The following is a 14,552-nucleotide window of genomic DNA, read 5'->3' on the forward strand; positions in this document are numbered from 1 at the left end:
ACCCATGCTTGAGGGTGGACTCAAACCTCCAACGGGGGGAGCTGCGCAAACTGTGACAAGGCGCCTTAGAGTCCCGGATAGCCCATACGGCACCTAAATTGCAACAATCACTTGCGCAAAGCTGCTGGGCTGGAAGGGTAGAGTCTGAGGAGCAATTACAAGATGCATAGTGACTATCTAAAACCATGTTGTAACTGTGTTGTAACAGATAATTTCGAAAAAGGTGATTCGTTTCGAGACATGAGAGTGCCATGATTATGATTCACTACTGGCTGTAATCGTTAAAGGACTTCTTAATAGGATCAAACGCAGGTATGTGGTTGAATGGAAAAACTTGATTCCAAATCGCAGACAGCATTTCTAGTGGAAAGAATAACACTAGAGATCTGAAAAGTCTGTGCACATTTCTTACGACATCTATCAGCACACCATCTACATCTACATTTATACTCCGCAAGCCACCCAACGGTGCGTGGCGGAGGGCACTTTACGTGCCACTGTCATTACCTCCCTTTCCTGTTCCAGTCGCGTATGGTTCACGGGAGCAACGACTGTCTGAAAGCCTCCGTGCGCGCTCTAATCTCTCTAATTTTACATTCGTGATCTCCTCGGGAGGTATAAGTAGGGGGAAGCAATATATTCGATACCTCATCCAGAAACGCACCCTCTCGAAACCTGGCGAGCAAGCTACACCGCGATGCAGAGCGCCTTTCTTGCAGAGTCTGCCACTTGAGTTTATTAAACATCTCCGTAACGCTATCACGGTTACCAAATAACGCTGTGACGAAACGCTCCGCTCTTCTTTGGATCTTCTCTATCTCCTCCGTCAACCCGATCTGGTACGGATCCCACACTGATGAGCAATACTCAAGTATAGGTCGAACGAGTGTTTTGTAAGCCACCTCCTTTGTTGATGGACTACATTTTCTAAGCACTCTCCCAATGAATCTCTCACACGATCGCTGTTTCCCGAATCCATGTTGATTCCTACATAGTAGATTCTGGGTTTCCAAAAACGACATGATACTCGAGCAAATAACATGTTCTAAAATTCTACAACAGATCGACGTCAGAGATATAGGTCTATAGTTTTGCGCATCTGCTCGACGACCCTTCTTGAAGACTGGGACTACCTGTGCTCTTTTCCAATCATTTGGAACCTTCCGTTCCTCTAGAGACTTGCGGTACACGGCTGTTAGAAGGTGGGCAAGTTCTTTCGCGTACTCTGTGTAGAATCGAATTGGTACCCGTCAGGTCCAGTGGTCTTTCCTCTGTTGAGTGATTCCAGTTGCTTTTCTATTCCTTGGACACTTATTTCGATGTCAGCCATTTTTTCGTTTGTGCGAGGATTTAGAGAAGGAACTGCAGTGCGGTCTTCCTCTGCGAAACAGCTTTGGAAAAACGTGTTTAGTATTTCAGCTTTACGCGTGTCATCCTCTGTTTCAATGCCATCATCGTCCCAGAGTGTCTGGATATGCTGTTTCGAGCCACTTACTGATTTAACGTAAGACCAGAACTTCCTAGGATTTTCTGTCAAGTCGGTACATAGAATTTTACTTTCGAATACTGTATGTGATCATTCTCAATCAATAACCCAGTGAATATATCGCAGAACCTCTGAAGTTACATCGAGATAGTATGCGTTACTGGAGAAATATCTAGGTGGCATGAGGGAGTTGCAAATACCGGTTTAATACCACATTCCTTAGCCGAATCACTTTCTAACTGTTGACGACGTGTAACCACACGATTGGTCTGTTAATACACACTCAGGCGATCGCCATCTATATTAAGTGTTGCGGTATTTGTATGGAAAAACCACTTCATTCGGAGGTAATGCCATATGTCGATTTATAAGGCTTGTATACTTTTTAACATGGATATCGTTAGCGATACTTGTGAGCACCTGTGGAACCAAGACCGCTTGTGTCAGTAACATAGCCATTGCGATCGTGTTTTTAACATCTGGTTGCTTGTAAGACGATTACACCTCTCCTTCTAAGACACAGTGGTACCATGAACAAGAAAATTTTATAAGACATGTCCACAATCGCTCATTTTCAGTCAGTATTGTTTCGTATCGCGACCATTCAGTTACTGAAGAAGTATTATACTTAATAGTAGGGGATGCGTTATAGATTCGCCTTGAGCAGCGGTGTTATGAAGTATGTGTGTGTGTTCTGGCATGAGCAAAGGAAACGGATATGTCCTGTTGTGAGGCAGGTATGGATTAGACGTGGAAAGCTGCAATAGCTGCAAAGGGAATGAAAGATTTTTTTGAACTTGAAAAATTATGTCCGGTCATAAGAATGGTACAGATATTTCTATTTCCAGAGCCACAGCCATCGGCATGGGATGTGTCTGATACTTCACTCACTGTCGAATATTGTCCAGTTGAGACCGCAATCGTAATATTTAATTGTAGATACAATGATAAAAAATATGTGACCGGTTTCCTAGGACGATTCTGCCTCGTATGAGAGGAGTACATGGTGCCTGTGGCCTGTGTTGGGAACGATTCACGTTTCCGTCTAATGGCGGGGGCCGTCCAAATGGAATCAGCTGCTGGGGTCCAGGTATGTAGCTGGCCTAACCGTGTCGCCCTCTAGACGGCTGAATTGTGAACTAATACTGAATATGTGTTGGTCAGCCTTCGGAATCGCGGTGTTCTGCTTGGGAATTTGAGAAGATTCATTACGGACCTGTGTTTGCGCTGGAGCGTTATTCCCTCCCATGTCTGCAGTCTGGTTGACTGCACCTGCACATTTCCCAACTTTATTTGGTTGAGAAAACATGGATTGTGGCGTATATTGTTTGCATGTAGCAGGAGAATGACGGGTAGAGAACACGTTTGCTGGTTCTCTACACATCAGAAACACCTTAGTTGACTTTGTAAATTATAAGGATGATTTGGAATCTGTTTTATCATCGACATCGGTATTCGAGACTGTAATTATCAGTTTCCTCTATTTTTCTTTCGAGTTTTCCCATAAAGGTCGTCATAGACGAGATAAATTTCTAGTTCTCAGTGGTTTACAGCATGCCCCACCTCGCTGCACCTCGCTAAAGTTTCGCGTTTGTAGGGAAATAATTTCCAGTATTTATCTTCGGAATTATACTGTGCAAGCAATACTGCTATGTAAGGGATATTGCTATGTGCTTGATATCGAGAAGTATCGCGTAAATGGTATGATATTCTAGTAAACCATGTGAAGATACTCATGTTCTTGTAATTCCGAGTCTGGAGATGATTGTAGAAAGCAAGCAAGCAAGCAGGTTGGGGTCAGAATCAGTAACGAGGGGAACCGACCCAGCCTTTGTATAAGAGTTTGGAGAGTCACACTGGTCCACTGAGGGCGCTCTAGTCATACGTCAGGCCAGTGTGTGTGTGGGGGCAGATGGCTTGTGACTGGTGGCTGAGGTGGATGACCTACTGAGCTCGTAGGAAATATCTATTGCTGTAATGACTACATAGAGAGCATGTGCTTATGCTATCTGTCTTTTTGGTATATGTATGAGTACTGGTGGCCGACACTTATATGAGGGATGCAGAAATGGCGATTTTGTATGGCGCAGGATACGAATTGCGTGTTTACTACATCGATATGGTATGTGGTGATATGACCGGGTTGGAGATTGGTTTCACACTAAAGTATTCAAGCTTTCGTCGTCAGTGGCGAAGGAACTTGCCCCCCTTCTTGCAGCGGTGTACCGTAGGTCTCTAGAAGAGCGTAGCGTTCCAAAGGATTGGAAAAGGGCACAGGTCATCCCAATTTTCAAGAAGGGACGTCGAACAGATGTGCAGAACTATAGACCTATATCTCTAACGTCGATCAGTTGTAGAATTTTGGAACACGTATTATGTTCGAGTATAATGACTTTTCTGGAGACTAGAAATCTACTCTGTAGGAATCAGCATGGGTTTCGAAAAAGACGGTCGTGCGAAACCCAGCTCGCGCTATTCGTCCACGAGACTCAGAGGGCCATTGACACGGGTTCACAGGTAGATGCTGTGTTTCTTGACTTCCGCAAGGCGTTCGATACAGTTCCCCACAGTCGTTTAATGAACAAAGTAAGATCATATGGACTATCAGACCAATTGTGTGATTGGATTGAAGAGTTCCTAGATGACAGAACGCAGCATGTCATTCTCAATGGAGAGAAACCTTCCGAAGTAAGAGTGATTTCAGGTGTGCCGCAGGGTAGTGTCATAGGACCGTTGCTATTCACAATAACATAAATGACCTTGTGGATGACACCGGAAGTTCACTGAGGCTTTTTTCAGATAATGCTGTGGTGTATCGAGAGGTTGTAACAATGGAAAATTGTACTAAAATGCAGGAGGATCTGCAGCGAATTGACGCATGGTGCAGGGAATGGCAATTGAATCTCAATGTAGACAAGTGTAATGTGCTGCTAATACATAGAAAGATAGATCCCTTATCATTTAGCTACAAAATAGCAGGTCAGCAACTGGAAGCAGTTAATTCCATAAATTATCTGGGAGTACGCATTAGGAGTGATTTAAAATGGAATGATCATATAAAGTTGATCGTCGGTAAAGCAGATGCCAGACTGAGATTCATTGGAAGAATCCTAAGGAAATGCAATCCGAAAACAAAGGAAGTAGGTTACAGTACGCTTGTTCGCCCACTGCTTGAATACTGCTCAGCAGTGTGGAATCCGTACCAGATAGGGTTGATAGAAGAGATAGAGAAGATCCAACGGAGAGCAGCGCGCTTCGTTACAGGATCATTTAGTAATCGCGAAAGCGTTACGGAGATGATAGATAAACTCCAGTGGAAGACTCTGCGGGAGAGACGCTCAGTAGCTCGGTACGGGCTTTTGTTAAAGTTTGGCGAACATACCTTCACCGAAGAGTTAAGCAGTATATTGCTCCCTCCTACGTATATCTCGCGAAGAGACCATGAGGATAAAATCAGAGAGATTAGAGCCCACACAGAAGCATACCGACAATCCTTCTTTCCACGAACGATACGAGACTGGAATAGAAGGGAGAACCGATAGAGGTACTCAGGGTACCCTCCGCCACACACCGTCAGGTGACTTGCGGAGTATGGATGTAGATGTAGATAGATGTAGACTGGCAGAGCAGTGTATGTGAGAAAGTGTATTTCTGTACTTCATGATCTGTAGATCATTTTTGCAGGGGTTAACTGTCAGTGTGATAGCGCGATCTGCACTAAATATTTCTACTGCTGAAAGTCTTGTCTGCAGAAGATGGCCGACAGTGCTTCCACACCAGCAGCAGTAGTTTTTCGGGTGTCACACCAAAAAATTCAATCTTAGCTCAACAATAGCAGAGCAGTGTAACTGAGGAAGTGTTTTTCCGCATTTGTCGGTGTGTAGACCACTTATACAACTCTTAAGTGTCAGCGCAATATGGCGATCTGTACAAAATAGTTTTGCTGCTGAAGTATAGACTGTAGAAAAAATGGCGGACAGTGCTCTCACACTAGCAGCAGCAGCAGCAATTTGGTGGGTAAATTAGTAAGAGCCAATCAGAACACTCCATTCATTCACAAGACATCCTTTGTGCTGGGGCATAGGAGCCTCTACAGACTGGTTTGAACAAGATGGAGGCAAAGTATCTATGCAAAGATCTGAGAGCAGCGTGATGTCTTCTTTGTTCAAGTGTTCAAAGACAAGCCGGCCGGAGTGGCCGTGCGGTTCTAGGCGCTACAGTCTGGAACCGAGCGACTGCTACGGTCGCAGGTTCGAATTCAGCCTCGGACATGGATGTGTGTGATGTCCTTAGGTTAGTTAGACTTAATTAGTCCTAAGTTCTAGGCGACTGATGACCTCAGAAGTTAAGTCGCATAGTGCTCAGAGCCATTTGAACCATTTTGTTCAAAGACAAGTTGAAGCAGACCATCCATCTCTGGCGTGATGCTGTCCCTCATCCGCCATTGTGGCATTAGGAAATCTAAAGAGCAGTAGCTGTAGGACACCGAAAATTCCAGCCATTTTTGTCTTCTGTAGGACACCAGTGCTTCGAATTCTGTTGCGTAATTGTTCAGATTATCCCATATGTGCTTAGACAGTGCTCTCTTTCCAAACAACAAAAATGCTTTCATGATTAACAGTGTTTCCACAAGCATGCACAGACGTGATGAAGGCTTTTAGCGGTGAGAACTTGAGCTAACGTTTACCGTTTCTGAGACTATGTTGAAAGCAAGACGTTACGATTTCCAGGAAGGGAAACATGTGATTGATGGGGTGCCTAATTAGGACCATTAGGAAGAGTGCCTTCGTTGTTATCCTGGGCTATTTTCATAAACAGGTCCTGTTAGTACAAGAATTTCCATGCAGACTAGCTGAGACATCACGAAAGCCCCTGCAACAAAAAAAAGCGACCGTTAACCATTTCTGAAATATTTTACAATTTACAGGAAGGTTTGATATGTAATGGGCACACTGTCCCGTTAGGATCAGTAGGAAGATGTAAAAGATTTCTACAGTGTGTCTAGTGGGATATTTGGCCATTATTTACGTAGACATGAGACGTCAGTATAACACTGACAAACTATTGAGCTGCACCTGCGAGGGTGAGTTGCTAGGCTGATATCTCGCTCGCTGGACCTGCAAGTACAAAGGAGATGCATCAGCCACAATGGTTAGCTAAGCACGTGCGCGGTCGGAAGCATGGGGACAGGCTGGACCGGCGTGCACAGACGACCCCGGCGTGCGCACCTTTTACCTCTGTAGGGAGCAGTGCATTGATACATTGCTGTCGAATCTCTTAACGATAGTTCGTAAGCTTTTTTACATGCAATGAGTGTTTGTGCACTGCATTATTTCGGCTGTTTAAGCGGTGTGAGCATTTTGCCGAGCGTTATACATGGATTATTTTGACAATTTTACACATAGTGAACGTGTCTGTACGTCAGTGTACTGCATTATTTCGGTAATTTACGAGCAGTTTCCAGGTCTGAAGGCTATTTATTGTGTCCCGAAGCATGTAAGGGCGAGTGTTTTGTGTCAGCATAATAAATAAACTACATGAAAAACATCCCTAAATAAATTGTTCCAACTTCCCACTGGAAATAAGTAAAGTAAACTGTTTCTTCTCCAGCAGCTGGACACAGACTGAGTCCTTTTCCCACCTTTTTTTTTCCGGACCACTATCTATGGAGCTACTGTCTAAGACAACTCAAACTTTTTAAATAAAAAAAGCATGCAAAATATAGACTTATGCCCGTCCTATCCAGCAGCCCAGCACAGACTGAGTCCCTTTCCGTCGAATTTCAAGGCAGAGGTGGTGGTTGAATGACTTAGGTTCCTGGAAGTTGCCCATTTGACCTATTTTCCGGTAAAAATTTTCTCGCCATTTTCTTAGGTTAGTGGAGATAGCACACTTGACCTTCTTTCCCGCCATTTTCTTGGGGAGGAGTGGGGAGTTGGGAAGGGGAGGGTGCTAGGTTACTGAAGGTAGCCCAATTGTAGAATTGTTTAAGGAGAGACAACGTAATAGTGGTTCAGCAAACAGTATGAGGATCGGATAGGCCTTAATGATGAATAAGGTGGGCAGAAGGAAGAGAAGGAATTACGTCAATTAGCAGACAGACGCTGACAGATACGCGACGAGCATGTGCTGCCATCTGCAAGTGTACAATCAGTTGTGCTCATAGCAACAGGTTATCAGGACATGAAAGAGGACCAAGTAGAAAATATTTTCGCACAGAAGTATGCACTGTTCCCAAATTTATCAAGCAGTTTGCATCCAAAAATTTAGATCAAACAGTTCTAGGATGGACTCCCGAGGTCATGGTCCGCCAGTTATAAAATCTAATTTGTTTTGTGCTCATCTCTGGAAGAGGTAGCTGTCTCGATGCAAGTGACAGTAGCAAACTGCAGGACTTAACAAGGAACTTAAAGAGGTATTTTTGCACGAATTTTGGGTGCAAGGGATGTAGGAGACTGTCAAACTAGGCATGTTGATTGCGGAGCCTCATGTAGTATCGCAATTTCGTAGTCCAACTCAGTATTTTAAAGAAATGGTCAAAAGAAACCAGTTCTTGGATGCAATGTTTGAGCAGAAAGTGTTAACTCGTATCTGCCAAACATAATTATCTAATAGAATTCACAAAGATATTACATTGGCCGGTCACGGTATAACACTGTAGGCACACTTTTACATCTACTAGACGAGCTTTATTATGACTGTGATGTTGATGTCAGAGAATCCATGCACTTTGTGCAAATGCAATACTGGCTGCCACATCTTAGACCTCGAGGCATCCTCCCTGTAAAAATGTTAATAGAGGGAACTGGAACAATCTTCGCGGTATATGGACGCAGCCATATTGGCAATCGAGAGACGAAATTATGGGAGATGAGATACCAGAGACGAGAGGGTGCAGAAACTGTAGAAAAACGTCTTTCAGAACTGTGAAGGGGCCCACGAGGAAATGATGAAGAGAGAAATATTATAGTGTCCCCTCTTCTTATCGGAAATAACCATTTAGCGTGTGTGTGAGGACTTGTTAATTGTGGTAAATATGTGCATTGGTCGAAAGTAGTCGACCAACGATTGTATACCTATTGTAAACATACTGTATGCTCTGTGCACGTGGGTTACTACATGAATGCTGAATCGGATTGTGTACATGTATGGAATGTACTCGATACCGAATTGTGAAGAGAAAGAATCATAAAATTCAAAGTCATCATCACGAGATCGCTGGTGAGACTCCAATTCAATTACATCATCTACTCATTTTATTAATCATGAAGTCAATTTTCAGGTGGCACAGATTCTATAGAAAGTTGGATGCTGCGGTCGAGCCTGCAACACAATCGACGCTATTTCATGCCTCTACTACAAGAGCTGTCCAGCTTCACTGTTTGGGCCAGCATTCAATATTGCGGTGTCCTTCTGACCGTAAATCAGTCTTTGTTTACATGTTCTGCTGATGCACCTGCAGATTCTGTGGAGCATTATAAACTTGATTAGACACTAAATCTAATATAACACACTTCGCTCTCAGCTCCAGCCTCTGATGGTTTCGGTTACACAGCTTGAAGCTGCAGTGGATGGGCACCACTGTTGTGAGCCAGCCGTGGGGATCCAACAGAGTCCAGCACCTCCTAGTCCCAATCGGTCCTCACCGGTGGTGAACCCAGTTGCTGCTCGCATTGAGATTGGCCCATATTCAACATATCGCAATCTGTCAGAGACAGAAGAAGAAGAGGACGTTACGATGACAGAAACTGTGTGCCACCACATGAGACATCCTTCCGGGTTCTCTGGTGACGATGGCCAAAATCCAAACAAGTGGCTGAAGGTATATGAGCATATAGCCAAATTTAACAAATGGGATGACACCGTGTGTTTGGCTAACGTATTTTTCTACTTGAAGGGCACTGCCAAGCAATGATATGAGAACAACGAGGAGAAGTTCACAAGCTGGGAGGTATTTCAGGTGGAACTGCGTAAGTATTTCGACGACACACAACGACAGAAGTGCAAGGCTGAAGATAAATTAAAGTGCAGGGCACAGTGTCCAGGAGAAACTACAGCATCTTGCATTCAAGAAGTCTTGGAGCTGTGTAAAATAGTGAATCCTAGAATGAAGGAGGAAGATAAGGTTGCACATCTCATGAAGGGTGTTGTTGAGGACATGTGTCAAGCCCTGCTCCTGAAAGAGGTTTCGGCAGCAGACGATTTCATAAAATGCTGCCAGTATATCGAGACAACGCATCAAAAAAGAATTACACACAAGAAGTTTGAATGGCTTCCAAACGTCGTATCGATGTCTGTGATAGGAGGAAGAAACTGCTTTCACAAGTGTTCTTCCTCGGATAGTGAGAGAGTAAGTTCAGAAGGCACTTGGATTGCACGACAAGCAAAAAACCGAGACGCTTCAATAGATCATAAGGGAGGAAGTGCAACAGACATTGAACCCAATCTCTCGTCCTTCATTTCCTTTTAAAACGGTGAAAAAGTCGAGACTCAGGCGAAGTTACATTCCTACGATGCCGTATGAGGAACCTGTTTGGGCACCAAGGAAGATGGTTCAAATGGTTCAAATGGCTCGGAGCACTATGGGACTTAACAAATGGCTCTGAGCACTATGCGACTTAACTTCTGAGGTCATCAGTCGCCTAGAACTTAGAACTAATTAAACCTAACTAACCTAAGGACATCACACACATCCATGCCCGAGGCAGGATTCGAACCTGCGACCGTAGCGGTCGCTCGGTTCCAGACTGTAGCGCCCAGAACCGCACGGCCACTCCGGTCGGCGGGGACTTAACATCTGAGGTCATCAGTCCTCTAGAACTTAGAACTACTTAAACTTAACTAACCTAAGGACATCACACACATCCATGCCCGAGGCAGGATTCGAACCTGCGACCGTAGCAGTCGCGCGGTTCCGGACTGAAGCGCCTAGAACCGCATGGCCACCGCGGCCGGCACCAAGGAAGACTGACGTCTGGAGGACACAGGATAACCAACCCGTATGTTTGCATTGCGGACGACCGGGACATGTGGTGCACTATTGTCGAGAAAGGCAGCGGGTATTTGATGATGCCCGCGCCAGAAGACAGTAGACCGGTCTTAGCCGACGCCAACACTGGGACGACAAAGATGAGCAAGAGGATGCGGGTGCAGGACAACGTAGGTTACCATCGCCGCTAGCTAGCCGCTGGAGAGGACGCTCCCCAACACACCGGTTAAGGTCTCCATCGCTGTTTAAAAGCTCCAGCCGATCATCTAGCGGCTCAACCTGGAAAACGAAAGGGTGAGAGTTTCTTTGGAGGTGAGGCCGTAGAAGAGAACAAACCTCCGCCGTCTATCACTACAAAAATGATATGAAACTACGTCGATATCATCATGGATGGCCGACACGCCCAAGCTCTTGTGGACTGTGGAGCATCATATTCAGTCATTTTGGAGAAGTACCGTCGCCAGTTGCAGAAAACTGTATTCATCAACAACAAAACATCTCTACTGATGGTGGCTAATGCAAAATATGTAAAACCTATAGGAAGATGTGCCATTCGTGTTGGTATAAGTGGCCATACACAGTCCTTAGATTTCATCGTCTTACAAGAGTAGTGTAGTGAAGACGTCATTTTCGGATGGGACTTTTTGAAAGCTTCTCAGGCAATTATAGATTGTGGTCGCTCAAAGATTATGTTAGACAAGATAAGATACTGTGGACAGGAAGCTGCGCATCCGAGTGTGTGGAGACTATGTGTGCTGGATGAAGTGATCGTTCCTGCAGTCAGCGCTAGAATGGTAACTGTCATGTGTCATGCCATGCATCAACCCATAGATCTTGTAGTGGAATGTAAGAGAAGCATACCACTCAAAAATAACTTGGTCATTCCATCCTCTGTCGTCTCGTTTAAGAATGGATTCGGTGAATTGTGGATAGTTAACTGTCACCAAGAACTGCAGATCCTTCCAAGATACATGTGCGTAGCAAACGCTGAGCTGGTAATTGCAGAACAGCTGAGTGTAATATAACCTTCCATACCGAGTCTGTGGGTGAAATTAGCGCTAAAACTACGAGACAAGATCTTCAAGCTCGACTATCACCAGATCTCACTAAAAAACAACAGAAGAAGCTACTTGCCATTCTTCAAGATTTCTCTGAATGCTTCAATCCACAGGTGAAGAGCAAATTAGACAAATCGATGGTGAAACACCGGACTAGCACTGGAGACCATCAACCAATAAGCCAGAGAGCATACCATGTGTCAGCAACGGAAGGTCGAATAATTCGCGACGAGGTAGAGAAAATGATGAAGAATGACTTCATTCAGCCTTCGCAGAGCCCATGGTTGCCACCAGTGGTTCTCGTCAGGAAGAAGGATGGCAGTTGACGCTTCTGTGTTAATTACAGGAAGCTTAATAAGATAACTAAAAAGGACGTCTACCCTCTTCCACGAACTGACGATACACTAGGTTGTCTGAAGGGGGCTAAGTTTTTCTCAACCAGGGACATGTACTCGGGATACTGGCAAATCGAAGTAGATGAGGCCGATTGTGAGAAAACTGTATTCATCACGACTGAGGGCCTGTATGAGTTTAAGGTAATGCCGTTTGGTTTGAGTAATCCACCAGCAACTTTTGAACGGATGATGGATAATCTTCTAAGTCACCTGAAGTGGACGATGTGTCTTTGCTATTTATATGATATTATAGTGTTCTCAGAGTCACTTGATGAACACATAAAGAGACTGAGGGCCATTCTTAAGTGTCTCCAACAAGGCGGACTGAAACTTAATCCAAGAAAGTGTCTGTTTGGAGCAAAAGAGATAAAAATACTTGGACACCTTGTGTCAAGCGAAGGTGTGCAGCCAGACCCAGAAAAGGTGAGCTCTATAGCGGAATTTCCCATTCCTAAAAGTATTAGAGATGTGAGAAGCTTCCTCGGAATATGTTCTTGTTACCATTGTTTATCAAAGACTTTTGTATCAAAGCCAGGCAAATTCTAAGTGTTTTTAAAAGCCGATGCTAAATTTATATGGGGTGGTGCTCAACAAGATTCTTTCGATGTGTTGAGAAAAGCTCTGACGACTGACCCTGTACTTGGGCTGTATGATGAGAGATCACGTACAGAACTACCTACACACGGATGCCAGTGGGTATGGGATCGGTGCTGTTCTGGTGCAAATTTCGGATGGAAAAGAGAAGGTTATTGCCTATGCTTCTAGGACACTTACAAAAGCCGAGAGAAACTACTCAACTACAGAAAGGGAATGTCATGCTGTGATCTGGGCCATGTGCAGATTTCGACAGTATCTCTATGGAAGACCATTCACACTTGTTACAGACCATCATTCACTTTGTTGGTTGATGGGTCTTAAGGATCCAACAGGACGACTCGCCAGGTGGGCACTATGTCTTCAGGAGTATGACTTTACCATAGTGTACAAAAGCGGAAGAAAACGCCAAGATGCCGACTGTCTCTCAAGAAAGCCTGTGCAAGACCACCAAGACTTTGATGAAGATAGTGACTGTCTCCAGGATCTCTCTGCTGAGCAGAAGAAGGACGCCAAGATATCTCAAATTATGCTTGCCTTAAATCGGTCAGAGGATGTGAAAGGACAATTTCAGGTAGTTAATGGATTACTTTGCAAGAAAAACTTTGATCCGCTTGGAAAGAGGTGGCTACCTGTGATTCCTTAACACATGCGCTTAAATGTTCTACAGACATTCCATGACACACCTGAGGCCGGACATTTAGGATGTATTAAGAGATACGATAGGATCCGCAAGAGATTTTTCTGGCCAGGTTTATTTAGGAGTGTCCCTCACTATGTGTCGCCCTGTTGAGAGTTCCAGAGGAGAAAGGCAGTTCCTCAGAAACAACCTGACCAACTCATACCAATTCCACCAGCCGAAACGCCTTTCCAGCATGTTGGGATTGACCTCCTTGGATGATTTACAATGTCTGCTAGTGGTAATAGATGGATTATTGTTTGCACTGATTATCTGATGCGCTATGCCATTACAAAAGCCGTGAAAACAACCGAAGCATCCTAGGTAGACAAATTCATCGTGGAAGACATTGTATTAAAACACGGTGCCCCAAGGTCGTTAATTACGGATCGAGGGAAAGTTTTTGAATCGAATCTTGTGACAGAGGTAAACTGTCGGTGCAGCATTACTCATCACATGATGATTGCCTACCATCCGCAAACTAACGGGCTTACTGAACACCTTAATAAGATATTAAAAAACTAGAAACCCTAGTGTTAACCTAGGTTTCGGCGTAGATAAGTACACCTTCTTCAGAACAATAAAACCCATAAGTGCCTAAGAAGACCTTTGTCAATGATTAAAAGAACACCATAGCTATATATTTATAAACGAAAAAAAGGAAAACACAAACAGTACTTACGTACAAAGTCTAAACCACTACTTAACTTAATGGTGTAACCTCCACCTCACACCGGCTTATGTTCGATGGGCCATGACCCGCCATAAACTGCAGCTACAAATGATCGCTCACTTACACGCCCGACACGCTGCCTATGCACATGCGCAAGATAAGGGAAGGTACTTGAATGCGCATGCGCATACGAATATGTGAAAGTTCATACATGGGTCGTGACTAAATAGCCTTTATATTTCCAACCGTGGATCAATGTATATCAGAAAATAGAATGGATAGAATAAGTGACGAGCTAAATAGGAGAAGATGCTTAAAATAACCGCACACAGTTGCTTATGCTAGGAAAGAAACATATATGAAGCTCCCTATGACAACAGGAGGAACTCTTAAAAACTATTCAACTATTCCTAAAGCCAATAGTTAGCCAGGGGGGGGGGGGGCAGGGGGGGGTGGCTGAGGGGACGTAATCTAAAGACGTCGTGATAATAAAGATATAGGGATAAAACGTGAGGTGTTCAACGGGCTAAAATCACCTACATCGTATAAACTTTCACATATTCGTATGCACATGCGCATTCAAGTACCTTCCCTTGTCTTGCGCATATGCATAGGTAGCGGGTCGGGCGTGTAAGTGAGCGACCATTTGTAGCTGCAGTTTATGGCGGGTCATGGCCC

Source organism: Schistocerca serialis, chromosome 2, assembly GCF_023864345.2.
Source record: "Schistocerca serialis cubense isolate TAMUIC-IGC-003099 chromosome 2, iqSchSeri2.2, whole genome shotgun sequence".
Lineage (NCBI taxonomy): Eukaryota > Metazoa > Arthropoda > Insecta > Orthoptera > Acrididae > Schistocerca > Schistocerca serialis.